This window comes from Vespa mandarinia, chromosome 8 (genome assembly GCF_050613455.1).
Source record: "Vespa mandarinia isolate Hongniang chromosome 8, ASM5061345v1, whole genome shotgun sequence".
Taxonomy (NCBI): domain Eukaryota; kingdom Metazoa; phylum Arthropoda; class Insecta; order Hymenoptera; family Vespidae; genus Vespa; species Vespa mandarinia.
In genome coordinates, this window is record NC_140817.1 from 5,105,001 (window position 1) to 5,117,500 (window position 12,500).

The window sequence follows — 12,500 nt, forward strand, 5'->3', positions numbered from 1 at the left end:
ATTGTCATGCAGTAGGATTTGTAATTATCAATCGTTTACTTTTTATTATATTTTTCTATTCTTTTTCTTTTCTTTTTTTTTTTTGTTTTGTTTTTTATTTTATTTTATTTTATCTGATTTCGTCTTTTCATCAAATCCAGCTCTCGATGATAACACGAAGTTCAATCATGTCTTAGATTAATTTTTTTTTTTTTTTTTTTTTTTTTTTGTTCTTTCTTTTCATTGACTCATAATTTATGAATAAGTTGGTCGAATGCGAATTATTGGAAAATTATTTATTTATTTATTTATTTATTTATTTATTTATTATTATTATTATTATTATTATTATTATTATTATTATTATTATTTGATAATTTTTTGATAGAGATTTATCGTTAAAAATATTGAAAGAATGTAAAACATGTACGCGATATAATTTCTTTTGACAAATTTTTATTACTCGTGCGTAGAGATGTAAATTTTTATATTCTTACCCCTTTCCTCTTCGTTTTTTCCCTCGCCTCACCCAACCCTCCCTGCCCTACCACTTCGTTCTCTCCGATCTATATCTAATAGAAAGGATGAAAATAATTGTGGATCCTTTGTATCGACTTTTCTTTTCTATCTCGTTTCTTTGTTGAAAATTAAAGGACGGATCATCTTTTTTCGTCCAACCCGACAAGATGTCTCTTTGTCGTTAGTTGCCATAAGGGTTGTGACGAGGGGTTGGGACCAGTTGAAACGTAAAGTCTCCCTCTCTCTTTCTCTCTCTCTTTATTTCTTTCTTTCTTTCTTTTTATCTTTTTTTCTGTGTCGAATAATGGAACCAGAAATTCTTTCCTTCCGAGCTAACCGAAAAAATTAATCTTCGAAGAAAAAGATTGTATCTTCTGTGAAGTTTGGACGATGATGAGTATATCGTAAAAAGATGTCTTCTTTTTTTTTTTTTTTTTTTTTTTTTTCTTTTTCTTTAAAGAAGACAGGTGGAGAGGGAGAGAGGGAGAGGGAGAGAGAGAGAGAAAAAAACTGCTTATAGTAGGAGATGTTATAAAAAGATATGACATTGCTTTGAAGCTTTATGTTCTTTTTTGTTTGTTTTTCTTTTTCATTTTTTTTTTAATTTAGAAAAAATTTATTTCTATCGTTTTATTTTCTTCATGTTTTAAGACCACCTTTCCGTGAGTAAAAAATTTCAGGAGAAAAAAGTTACGGTCTCTAAAAATTCGTCGAGTACGATCCTTCGTACCACCATCGTACAAAAAAAAAAAAAAAAAAAAAAAATTACACTCGTTTGTTTATTCTCTTTTTTTTCCTAGGAAATATATCGGACGTGATTTTTTTTTTATAACGAAAATAAGATCGATCGCATAGTAAATATGCACGCATACATCTTTCACTTAAAGTCAAACCTAGGATGTATTAAGTACTAAGTACTATTACTCATTGGTACTATTATTCTATTTGTTAGATTCAATGTAATATTGAAGGATAGTATTGCAAGGATAATTAGTTTAATTAGTTAATAATAGGTTGTCCTTCTTCGTTTCTTTTTTTTTTCTTTTCTTTTTCCATTGGAAAATTACAGATCATTTCGTTTGATATATATATATATATATATATATATAGATCAAACGCATGATTATCTCGCATGAGTAACGAAACTTCTCTTATATGTAAATAGAGAGAATAATGTATTACAGAATTACTTATATAGTTGCTTTTGTATTAAGAGAAAATTAGTTTTCTCCCTTTGACAAAACTTTCACAATTGGTTTGAACAAGTACTAGATATACATATATATATGAGTACGTATCGATTCCTTTGTCATTCGATAAACGATAAGATCGGCGTGAAATACTCCTTTGTAACGAGTGAATAAATCTAAAACGTTGAATTATTACTTGTTGTTCCTTTTTTAAATTTACTTTTTTTTTGAACGTATTATAAAATGAATGAGAATTTTATTTTATCTCTCTCTCTCTTTCTCTTTCTCTTTCTCTTGAATTGCGGATAAGAAAAATTTCATGGATTCAGGTTAAAGAAGAATTGGTACTGAAAAGAAAAGCCACTTGTGGTTATTTCTTCGTAAGAGTTAGAAAGAGAGAGGAAGAAAATGAAAGAAAGAAAAGAAAAGAAAAGAAAAGAAAAGAAAAGAAAAGAATGAGCCGTGAAAAATAAACAAGTCGTTGAATGGCAGCGTGTCGTGCAAAAGTTAAGAGGGATCTCTCTCTCTCTCTCTCTCAGTCACTTACTCACTCACTCACTCACTCACTCACTCATTCACTTTTTTTTTTTTATTATTTTCTGCTTCGTTGACGCTCGATTCACCCACTCTTCCCGCACAGTCGGAAATTGTTGCAACAAAAAGGTTTATTACGAAAGAGACTTAATTCTCCGGATGACTTGCACGCAAAAATATATAAGTATATACCCTTCTAAACTAAGTATATTTATATATATATATATATATATATATATATATATATATGTTTTTTTGTTCCATCTTCTCTTGGTCATTATTTCGTCCTTCAATTGTATTGTCTCTCTCTTTCTCGCTCTCTTTTTTTTTTTTTTTATAGAAAGAAAGATAGTGAGAAGTAGAATTAAAGTGTGTGCGTGTGTGCGTATGTGAGAGAGAGAGAGAGAGAGAGAGAGAGGGAGAGAGTAATAGAGAGAGCTTTTATCTAAAACGAAGAAATTCAACGTTTTTACGATAATTCATGTATATCGTGAAAGCTCTGAGTTTTAGATATAGTCATCCGTTGAGAGGATATTACGTTTTGTAAGATACATTGGTACAAAATGTATATTTTATAAAGAAGTTTACATCTTCGTTTACATCTTCGTATACGTCTTCGTATTAATTCCTCCCTTTTCTGTTCTTTTCTGTTATCATTTTCTCCGTGTAATTTCTCTCAAATTTAAGAATATTAAGATACACCTCCAATTCGTCATTTTCTTATCTAAGAAATTAACACTTCATTGAGATAAGATTTTCCTGGAAGATAGATTGTTAAGTCTTTTGTATGATATTCTCCATATTTTATTATATATTATTCTTGATGTTAATCCTTCTTTGTTAACCAATTAATGTCATGATAATAATTTCTCTTTGTTAATTAAATACTGTTGTAGAAATATTACAAATTCATTTGTTATATCACATTATTTATATGAATATATTTTAAATGAAAATGTAATTATTTTTTTTTATTAATTCTACGACAAATTTATATACATAATATATATATATATTATTTTTGATGAATGAATTTTAAGAAGAAAAAAAAGAAGACGTCATTAATCGATTAATAATTTATGCATTCAATTTTCCATCGTTGATCCATTTAATTAGCCGTCAATTATCGATCAATGGACTTTGAAAAAAAGAAAAGAAGAAGAAGAAAAAAAAAGAAAGAGAAGTATAAAAAGAAAAAAGAAAAGATAAGAGAAAGATTATATTAATCAATTAATAATTTATACATTTCATTTTCCATCGTTGATCCATTTAATTAGTCAATTTTCAATGGATTTTAATCACTCCTTTATAAATACTTATCTAAATATTCATTCGAGGTGACGATAAAGAATCCTTGATAGATAGAATCTCTCTCTCTTTCTCTCTCTCTCTCATTTATTCTTTTTCTCTAGCAATTTGAGCTTTTCTTTCTCTTAACGTCGGCTCCCGTCAGACGTTAAGACAGGATAGAAAAGGAGAGAAGCAAACAGTGGGTGTTCCTTTGTACGGCGAATCTTCTGTGTGCAGATCTTTTTCGATAGAAAAGATCGGGCCAGAGCGGGGAGCACTCTACCCCCAACTCTACTTCTACCCCTATCCTCTACCCCTTATTCCTTACTCCCTGTCCTTTGCTTCTTGTTCCCTTTTTATCTTTCCAGTTTTCTTCTTCTTGTTCTTCTTCTTCTTCTTCTTCTTCTTCTTCTTCTTCTTCTTCTTCTTCTTCTTTTCTCACAATATTTTTCCTTAGTACTTTCTTTGGAACGTTATTTAACGCTCTCCTTAACTGCCGTCGATCAGTTTCGTCCTTCGTCTTTCAAACCTTCACCCTCTGCCCTCCCCTCCTATTCCCCCTCCTCCTCTATCCCCGCTCGTCACCTCTAATCTTCCTTCTTCTCACCGAGATCTTTTATCCTTTTTCTTGACTTCACCGGTAATCTAATGTCGGCAAATAAATTTTTCTACGATGGGCTACGGTACAACTACGGACCATAATCCAACATCGTGAGAGGATTTATATAGAAATGTTTAATTTGCAATACGTACATATATATATATGTATGTATTCGTATGTATGTGTGTATTGTATAGAAATATTAAGTTTTGAGTTTATAAAAAATTTTGGTATTTTTAATACTTAATATTTCTGAATGGACGAGGTTTTTATTATTATTATTATTGTGATTATTGTTATTATTAAAAATACTATAATATATATATTATTATATATATTCATATATAGGTATACGCATAAATATATATGTATACGATTATACTATTAAAAGATGTAGTATTTGAAGATGTAGTATCTTATATATATATATATATATATATATATATATATATATATATGTATATATTTTTTTTAATATAAAATAGTATAAGGTATTAAGTAGTATAAGTTATTATTTAATGTTAGTATAAACAAAATTATATATACAGTGCATAAAATATTTATATATATATATATATATATATATATATATATATATATTATATAGAAAAAGAGAGAGAGAATATTTTTAAATAATATATTGTTGAATTTTTAGAATTTTCAGTAAAAACAATATCTGTATTTATTTAAATATAAAATTTTAAAAATGTCTGGATTACTTACTGATCGACATGGATACTTCCGCAAATGTTGATATATCGATTTGTTTAATTCAATTAAATGTTTCGCAGAGAGAAATAGAAAAAGAGAAAGAGAGAGAGAGAGAGAGAGAAAGATAGAGAGACAAGTCGTGATTTTTTATTTACAAAAGTGTTCTCGTTGATTATCGTCGTTTTTTGAACGGATAATCCCGTAAAGCTTCTCCCGTCACTGAAATAATAACGCTGTGACAACGGGATAGTTTTTATATTCGGTTATTTGTCAACCGGTTGTGAAAGAGAAACGAAAAAAACATGAGATAACGACGTAACCGAGTGCACCGAGTATGATAAATGAACGATGCTGAGATTCTCTAATCGGTTATCGTAATATAATGCGTTAAAAGGATCATATCTTTTTACGAAATATAATTAAGTTAATTGTAATTAGTACATTACATAATTACTATCGTACTATTTCCATATAATTTTGGCGAAGAATATTATTTAAAAAGAAGAATTTTTATTCAAAGAATATTGTAATTTTCCTTTTCTTTTATTTATTTATTCGTTTATTATTTTCTTATTTTTTTTTTTTTTTCTTTTTTTTTTTTAATATATCAGAATGTGTTTATTTAATATTCAACGATCTAACGATCGTTTATCAATTTTTTTTTTTTTTTTTTTTTTATTAAATTAAAACGTGCGTGCGATGAGTGAACGGTATTGATATATTAATTGGAAATTAAATATACAATGCGTTAGAGAAATCATTTCTTTATGGAAAATAAAATTAGGTCATTGCGTAATTCAGTATCGTATGTTTCTATACAATTTGAAAAATTGTTTTAAAATATTTTTCAATATTTTAATAAATATTAAAAAAGCATTACAATAAATTTATATATATATATATATTTTTTTTTTCTTCTTTTTGGATACTTTAGAATTTTTATATCAATATCCAACAATTGAACAGTACCATTTATCAATGTTTTTCTTAATTGTTAAATCAAAACGTAAGTGTGATGAATGAAAGAAAAAAAAAAGAAGTAGAGATTTTAATCATAATGCATAATGCGTTTAGTGAGGTCATTTCTTTTTTATGAAATAAAATCGATTATAATTATAATTATTATCGTATATATATATATATATATATATATATATATATATATATTTTTTTTTTTTTTTTCTTTTAAATACTTAAATAATTTTGGAAAAGAATTTAAACAAACTTGTATTTCTTTTCTTTCTTTTTTTTTTTTCTTTTTTTTGAATACTTAAAAATTTTTATATTAATATCTAGACAAGCAAACGAATTATTTTAGCAGTGTTTTCTTTAATTAGTAAACTTTGTGTGTGTCATATGTGTGTGTGTATATATATGTAGATGTGTCATGTGTGTGTGTGTGTGTGTGTGTGTGTGTGTGTGTCGTGTATTTTCAACGAGATTATATGGACCGATATTATCTCACATAAGAAAGTAGACATTCTCTACTTTCATCTGACTTTAAGTTAATCTTTGGTTAAGAAGTAAAAAGAAAGAGCGAAGATCCGAGAGTCGTTACTAGATAATAAGAAGAGAGTAAGAGAGAGAGTAAGAGAGAGAGAGAGAGAGAGAGAGAGAGAGAGAGAGAGAGAGAGAGAGAGAGAGAGAGAGTTCTCGTTTTATTAGTCTCATTATCTCTTTCAGAAAAATATAATACATCTGGCATGTGATCCTAGAGATACAAGTTCTTCCATTTCGATTGGGTTACGAAGTAAAACAAAGAGAAAAGATATATATATATTAAATACCGAGGACAAACAAAGGATCTTCTTTTAGTTATTAAAACGCAATGGAAATTCCTCCTGCCCTCCCTCCCTCCCACTCTTTCTTCAGAAAAAAAGAAAAGAAAAAGAAATAATGCATACATGCACTTTAGTTGTACACATAATCGAGAATATTTAATTGGCGTGGCTCGATTTCTTTCTTTCTTTCTTTTTTTTAATCTTTCTTTTTCTTATTTCTTCTTTCATTTATCATCTTTTCTTTTCTTTTCTTTTCTTTTCTTTTTTCCATCATCTTCGATTACACTTTGTCCTCTTATCTTTTCGTCGGACGGCAAATTTTAATCCTTTGCCTATCTCTCTTGATCCTTTCTATTTTCTTTTTTCTAATTCTTTTTTTTGTTTTTCTTTTTTTTTTTTTTTTTGTAGGGTAATAGACATTATTCAACCCTCCCCTCCTCTCCCCTCCTCCTCTCGCCCTAGCCTTTCCTGTCTCTCTTTTGGAAAGACATTTTAATATTATTAATAAGTCTGAGCGAAGCCAGATGATACGATCCTTTGTATCTTTCGAACTTGTTCCATGGGGGATGATTCCATTTCGTGGAGCAAACGAAGCTTAGTTCGATTGATGATTACCAGAGTGAGATCTAATTTTTCGCACGGTCGCTTTACAAGTGGATGATATTAAACGGAAGGATGAATGTATATTATAAAGGGTGAAAAAATCTCTTCTTCCCTTTTAATTTTCTATGGTAGCTCTTTCCAGTCTCTCTTCCCACCCCCTACCACCCCCACCCCTCCGTTACGCCCTGTCCCGTTCGTTTAATAAACGAAATAATTTCTATTCACAGTTCGAACACGTATTTCGCGTATTTCCTTGCTTTTGAATGTCGATTAATTTTTGTTTTTCTATTTCTTTCCACACCTCCCCCCCTCTCTTCTATTCATCCCTTATTTTTATCCCTTTTATTCTGCACACGTCCAAATAATTGCAAGTTTTAAGTAACTCAAAAATAATATCAAGTATTGTATATCTTGAAGTAATTTCAAATTGTGAGAATATAATCCCTAGGCACATTTATATACACGACTGTCACATTTATAGTGAAGAAATAATTTGCATTCTCTTTAAAAATAACTGTATATTCTTTTTGAAGCCTATGGAAATAATCATCAGTAGGTTTGCAAATGCATTTTCAATTTTGTTATTACAAAAAAAAAAAAAAAATTCATGAATCATGCAACGAGCGAATTGTTTCAATTGAGCTGAAAGATGGCCTGAGGTATCCTACACCCAACATGCACAACTAGAGTTTAACTACGTCGTTTGAAAACTTTATAGATATATATATATATATATATATATAATATTTAATATATGAGTATAAATATGTATATATATATTTCTTTTTTTATTTTTAACAATTTTTTTCTCAACGGAGTCGATTTACCTTGAGCTTTTAAAAAATTCAATTCTCTTTCACTATCGCCTTTATCGAGATGAAGTCGAAGAAAAAGAAAAAGAAAAAAGAAGAAGAAGAAGAAGAAAAGGGCTTACGCGTTTTTGAAAGAATCGAAAAAAGATCATGCGAACGTGTCTCTACATATATATATCACTTCGATACAAGTAACATAAAGAAAGCGTGAAAAGCTCGATATATTTATCGACTAGTGGAAGGAGTTCTCTCTCTCTCTCTCTTTCTCTCTCTCTCTCTCTCTCTCTCTCTCTCTCTCTTTCTCTTTCTCTATTTCTCTCTTTCTCTCTCTGGGGTTCCTTTATTCTCACGAAGGGAACGATCGTAATGCACTTTCTAGACGGTCTTTCGCATTCACACGAATGCCAAGAGTTCTCTTGGTACATTCGAAGTTTCGGTTTCTTGGAATGTTTCATTCTCCGATTTGCAAGTCGACCTATGTGGCTATATATATATATATATATTATATATATATTTTATATATATATATATACATATACATATATATGTATGCAAATGTATATTTATGTTTTACGCAGGTAGCGTATATACATGACTTTTGAAATTTTGAGAAGGAGAAACAGAGTACTAATACCTACATAAATTTCTAGTTTACTTCGTTTTGAAATGAATAAACAGAGACTATATTATTTATAAGTTACGTTAGCGTATTATATAGTTTATATATACATATATATATATATAAATAAATTTGTAATGTACTTAATACAGGAATGCTCTACTTTTATCGTACATATGATTCCGGGTCAAAGATTTAATTCCGATAGAAAAGTTAGAAATTCTAATATGTTCTAATAATTCTAATATGTTCAAGTTTATTTTATTTTTTAACTGATAAATATCTGATGATATTACTTAATTGTTGCATCGTTAAATAATATATTAATATAATATAATAAATAAATAAATAAATAAATAAATAAATATATATATATACATATATATATTAAATGTTATATTAATTTGATTAGGAAACTAGAGTTTCTAATACGTTATATATTAGAATTTAATCTATTCTCAAATGGACGAACAATAACAATAATATTATCTACAAAGCTATGTTAGCATATTGTATTATCTGTATATATATATATTATACCGATGCAAATATGTTATTCATTTTTTTTTTATACGATTGAATCTTTCAATTTTTTTTTCTTTTTCTTCTTTTCTTTTTTTTTTTTTTTTCGATAGAGAAAAATAGACGATTCAGTCCGAAGGAGAGAATTTCTAATACGTACAATTCGAAATTTAATTCATTTTCGAACTAATCAACGAATTAGGTTCGATATTATCTACAATGCTACGTTAGCATATTATTATGATTTATATACGTATATTTATATCATATCAATGCAAGTATGCTACTTTTTCATAGATGATTTCATCTCTGAATCTCTTTTCTTTTTTCTTTTTTTTTTTTCTTTTTCTTGTCGATATAAATAAAATAGAATGTTCAATTTCACTTTCAAATTGTATGAACGACAAAGATATTATCAATAAAGTTTCATTATTACATCGTACGATCTATGTATGTATGTACGTACATTTATATTATATCAATAGCAAGTATACTACTTTTTGTTTGTGGAAATAGAACGAACTATGATACAAATGTTATCTTTTTAAAGCGAACTTATGAACCTTTCCCCTCTCTGTCTCTCTCTTCTCTCTCTTTCTGTCTATCTCTCTCTCTTTTCTCCCTTCTTATCGTTCATTCTTCTCTTCTCTTCTCTTCTCTTCCATTCCTTCCGTCTATCGATATTGTTAATCCATTTCTCCCTTCTCCTCCTCCTCCTCCCCCTCGCCCCTTCCTCCCACCGCAAGTTTGGCACAAACTCAAGATTGGTACGATCAACAATGTAATTCAGTCGGCTACGATATTTCCCCTTGGCTTTAACTCGATTTTTTCGATTCTCTTTTAAAATATACGAGATCTTTCATTATCGCATATGATAACACAACACACATTGTATCGTGTATATTAAACGAATTCTATATAACTTGAGGGACCACCATTGGAGACCAAACCTTACACGTTACAAATTTCTTTATATACGAAATAAATGATTTCTTCTCGATTGTTAAAAAAGTTTCCCCTGAGAGACGTAAGGGTGAATATCGTTGAATGCGTTAACATAATTAACTTTTCTATTTCTTTGAGATTATGGTACCTTGCGGGAGGTTGGACCCTGGGGCGAGGCGAGGAGGAGGGAGGGAAAAATTTTATGATACAAATTTTTGACATTGTTAAGACGTCGTAATTATTATTATCATCATCATCATCATCATCATCATCATTATAAATTACTATTATTATTATTATTATTCTTGTTGTTGCTGTTGTTGTCGTTGTTGTTGTTATTGTTGTCATTGTTATTTTTATTATTATTGTAATACCTCAAGGGGACTTTCTATTAGCGAGATTGGATCCTTGTAAAAGGATTTTAACGAAGAAAGATTTTTTTCTTCTTTTCCTTTTTTTTTCATTTTCTTTTTTCTTCTTCTTCTTTTTCTTTTTTTTTTTTTCTTTTTTCTTATAGAAATTTCTTACAGAAGATATATGTACTTGCTTTTCTTTGTGTTTGATCCACGTTTTTTTTTCTTTTTTTTTTCTTTTTTCCATTTTATTCTCCTTTTCTTCTTTACGCGCGTCCAACCCCTTCCTAACTCGCTTAGGATAATATTTTTCGAAAGATATGGTTATCCATTCGATACATGCTCGAAACTCTCCTCTTGAGAATGATCGTGCCTTGGAGATTAAATTATTTGTATGTGTACGTATATACATATATATATATATATAAGTAAAAAAAAATGGGATGTTAGAGGGCGAGAGAGAGAGAGATAGATAGAGAGAGAATGGTGAACGACAATAAAGCTTCTACTTAAGTGTCGCTTCGTGCTTATCCGAAAAGTTGGAAGAAAGAAAACTAGTTTTTTCTTTTCGTGTCTAGTCGCTAGGCCGCTTCGCCGTCCGTAGTAAATCCTATCAGGGTAGACGAACGTTAATGTGGAAGACGGGAAAATCAATACGACGCGTCGTTTGTAAGGATCGTTTAAAGACCACGAAGTTAAAGAGAAATCTTGCGATGTCATCTTTTGAGAAAGAAATGAGAAATCGGTGGGGGATAATCGTGGAGAATGATCGGGGTAGCGGGAAGAGGGTTATAAGGGTTAGAGAAAAGAGAATAAAAGTAATTAAGAGTTTTCCTTCGTTTCTGATAACATTAGTTCCGATTTTTATCAGAAATAATTAAACTTCCCAAAATATATATATATATATACATTATATTATTATATTATATTATATTATATTGATAATTGACCCGTGAAAATTAGTTGCACAAGCTGAGACAAAACTTTTACGATCAGTAAAAAAAAAAAAAAAAAAAAAAAAAAGTAACGAAAGAAAAAAAAAGTAAAAGAAAAGGAAAAGAAAAATTGGTCTAAAAAGTGTCTTGATAAAGTAATTGATTTTTAAAATCATTGAAATACTTTTTAATCCGTTCTACGTATGTATGTTTATGAAATATTAGTAATCTAATTCCAGTCATATTTATAATAGTTAGATAGATAGATAGATAGATAGATAGATGTAATGTGATTTTCACTGGAATTAGTTTTCATTGATGAAATAAACTGTAGTGTAAAATCTATACGAATCTAAATAAACTTATTTTGATTATTATATTGACTTTATTATCTATTTTGTTCGTTAATTCGAACGAAACTTTTCAAGTAAGATAAATCATTATTTTCTTATTTTTCCAATAACGTGGTTACTTTATTATCGTTAATGATTTAAAAGGACGATAACTTAAAAGTGTAATTATTTTTAAGTATCCATTTGTACGTATTTTCGATTAATACTATTTGATAATAGACGATGCAATTAAGAAACTTTACTTCGATAACTTGATAAATATTAATAAAATTAATAAAATTGATTCATATAAATGTGTTGTTTTAAACGATGGAGTAGTATAATCTATTCATTCGAATTTGTTTATATTTATTTATTTATTTATTTATTTTTTTTTAGTTTTCGACAAATTTAGGTCATATCCCCAATTTTTCGCGTATTTTTTTTCTCTTTCTTTCTCTCTCATTCTGTTCTTCTTTCTTTTTTTCTTTTTTTTTTTTTTCTACAAAACTGTATTTAACGATGTTTCGAGGTTTTTAGGATTATTTATTTATTTATTTATTTAGATAGAACAAAGAATAAAAAATCAATTATTCGTTTTTTCCTTTTTAAATTTGATTTGGATTGTTGAGAAAGTAATAATTTTTAATACGCTCGAGTTTTATAGTTGAAAAACAAAAATTGTGTAACTTGAATGGTTATAGGTGTGTATGTAAATTCCTGAAAAACGAGAACATATTGAAGAAATATATAACGTGTAAAAAAAAAAAGAAA

General features: G+C 28.5%; 1 protein-coding gene and 1 long non-coding RNA gene across 3 annotated transcripts in view; one reads left to right on the plus strand and one right to left on the minus strand.

Annotated features, from left to right (window-relative positions):
* The window catches only part of SK (small conductance calcium-activated potassium channel), a 190,640-nt gene that overhangs the window by 47,142 nt on the left and 130,998 nt on the right, over positions 1-12,500 (minus strand). The window lies entirely within an intron of this gene.
* LOC118446279 (uncharacterized) overlaps positions 1-12,500 on the plus strand; it is a 95,006-nt gene that overhangs the window by 8,305 nt on the left and 74,201 nt on the right. The window lies entirely within an intron of this gene.